The following is a 2,791-nucleotide window of genomic DNA, read 5'->3' as shown; positions in this document are numbered from 1 at the left end:
TGAGGCGCACCTAGAGCGTACACGTTGGGACCCGAAAGATGGTGAACTATGCCTGGCCAGGACGAAGTCAGGGGAAACCCTGATGGAGGTCCGTAGCGATTCTGACGTGCAAATCGATCGTCGGAGCTGGGTATAGGGGCGAAAGACTAATCGAACCATCTAGTAGCTGGTTCCCTCCGAAGTTTCCCTCAGGATAGCTGGTGCTCGTACGAGTCTCATCCGGTAAAGCGAATGATTAGAGGCCTTGGGGCCGAAACGACCTCAACCTATTCTCAAACTTTAAATGGGTGAGATCTCCGGCTTGCTTGATATGCTGAAGCCGCGAGCAAACGACTCGGATCGGAGTGCCAAGTGGGCCACTTTTGGTAAGCAGAACTGGCGCTGTGGGATGAACCAAACGCCGAGTTAAGGCGCCCGAATCGACGCTCATGGGAAACCATGAAAGGCGTTGGTTGCTTAAGACAGCAGGACGGTGGCCATGGAAGTCGGAATCCGCTAAGGAGTGTGTAACAACTCACCTGCCGAAGCAACTAGCCCTGAAAATGGATGGCGCTGAAGCGTCGTGCCTATACTCGGCCGTCAGTCTGGCAGTCATGGCCGGTCCTTGCGGCCGGCCGCGAAGCCCTGACGAGTAGGAGGGTCGCGGCGGTGGGCGCAGAAGGGTCTGGGCGTGAGCCTGCCTGGAGCCGCCGTCGGTGCAGATCTTGGTGGTAGTAGCAAATACTCCAGCGAGGCCCTGGAGGGCTGACGCGGAGAAGGGTTTCGTGTGAACAGCCGTTGCACACGAGTCAGTCGATCCTAAGCCCTAGGAGAAATCCGATGTTGATGGGGGCCGTCATAGCATGATGCACTTTGTGCTGGCCCCCGTTGGGCGAAAGGGAATCCGGTTCCTATTCCGGAACCCGGCAGCGGAACCGATACAAGTCGGGCCCCTCTTTTAGAGATGCTCGTCGGGGTAACCCAAAAGGACCCGGAGACGCCGTCGGGAGATCGGGGAAGAGTTTTCTTTTCTGCATGAGCGTTCGAGTTCCCTGGAATCCTCTAGCAGGGAGATAGGGTTTGGAACGCGAAGAGCACCGCAGTTGCGGCGGTGTCCCGATCTTCCCCTCGGACCTTGAAAATCCGGGAGAGGGCCACGTGGAGGTGTCGCGCCGGTTCGTACCCATATCCGCAGCAGGTCTCCAAGGTGAAGAGCCTCTAGTCGATAGAATAATGTAGGTAAGGGAAGTCGGCAAATTGGATCCGTAACTTCGGGATAAGGATTGGCTCTGAGGATCGGGGCGTGTCGGGCTTGGTCGGGAAGTGGGTCAGCGCTAACGTGCCGGGCCTGGGCGAGGTGAGTGCCGTAGGGGTGCCGGTAAGTGCGGGCGTTTAGCGCGGGCGTGGTCTGCTCTCGCCGTTGGTTGGCCTCGTGCTGGCCGGCGGTGCAGGATGCGCGCGCCTGCGCGGCGTTCGCGCCCCGGTGCTTCAACCTGCGTGCAGGATCCGAGCTCGGTCCCGTGCCTTGGCCTCCCACGGATCTTCCTTGCTGCGAGGCCGCGTCCGCCTTAGCGTGCTCCTCCGGGGGCGCGCGGGTGCGCGGATTCTCTTCGGCCGCCATTCAACGATCAACTCAGAACTGGCACGGACTGGGGGAATCCGACTGTCTAATTAAAACAAAGCATTGCGATGGCCCTAGCGGGTGTTGACGCAATGTGATTTCTGCCCAGTGCTCTGAATGTCAACGTGAAGAAATTCAAGCAAGCGCGGGTAAACGGCGGGAGTAACTATGACTCTCTTAAGGTAGCCAAATGCCTCGTCATCTAATTAGTGACGCGCATGAATGGATTAACGAGATTCCCGCTGTCCCTATCTACTCCAGCTGTCTCATACTGTGAGCCCTCAAGCTGTGCGGGCTCTCGGTTGGTAAAAGGCAGTATGGGGAAGGATGCGTCTCAAACAGCCTCTCCTTCTCAAGTGCCCTTACCTGCCTTCTTGAGGTGGAGCTGTTAAGCCTTCGGGCAACTGAAGGGTAGGGGCGCGACAGTGTGCTGAACAACTTGTACACTGGTTCTGATAGCTGCATTCGCTGTGGTGGGATCCTGCCCCAAGTCGGCGAAGGCCACTCGCCTTGTCTTGGACCCCAAGGCATGCTCCGCCAAGCCGGGGCGTGGTGACATGTCCCCGGTCAGGTTAGATGGGTCCAGCCCTCCGAACGTCTGGGGGACCGGCCCGGCACCTGAGTAGGACCGGGTCTTTGGCCTTTGGTGGGAACCTGGCCCAGTAGGGGGCGAAGGACGGAGAGTGAATCCGCTCTCCCGGAATGTGGGTGGCATTCGCCGATAAGGGAGCGGGTGAAAACTGTGGTGGTGTGGCTGTTGAAGAGGACTAGTGCGCTGTACCCACGGCGTGCTAAACCTGGCAGCTCAGTTACTGATAGCTCTTGGTCAAGGGGCGGGACCGGTGAGCGAGCTGCATATAGCCTCCCCCCCATGCCAGAGAGGCCGGTCCGGGGCAAGAGACGGGCCTCCACTTTTACACTCTCTAATTATCACAATGGCGGAAAATCAAGAGAGTGTTAATGCGTTAGATACTAGCGAAGTTTCGAGCCTCGAGAATGTGTCTGTCGCTGAGCGACATTCGAAATTTCTGAGATTGCTGGATACTAGCATTAAAAATGGTAAGATAAGCAATTATGCTATAAACCATATTAGGGACTTTGTGGCCAACTGGGCAATCGCCCACTCTCAGTTAGAGGGTAGGGTAACAGAATTAGAGAAAGAAAATGAAAGACTTAGAGGTCAACCGGCCC

At 57.3% G+C, this 2,791-nt stretch overlaps 1 pseudogene; it reads left to right on the top strand.

Annotated features, from left to right (window-relative positions):
• The window catches only part of LOC124578185, a 2,977-nt pseudogene extending 1,102 nt beyond the window's left edge, over positions 1-1,875 (top strand).
• Positions 1,876-2,791: the final 916 nt, after the last annotated feature.

Source organism: Schistocerca americana, unplaced genomic scaffold, assembly GCF_021461395.2.
Source record: "Schistocerca americana isolate TAMUIC-IGC-003095 unplaced genomic scaffold, iqSchAmer2.1 HiC_scaffold_274, whole genome shotgun sequence".
NCBI classification, from domain to species: Eukaryota; Metazoa; Arthropoda; class Insecta; order Orthoptera; family Acrididae; genus Schistocerca; species Schistocerca americana.
Note: the sequence above shows the minus strand (reverse complement) of the source record. Positions and strands in the feature narration are given on the sequence as shown.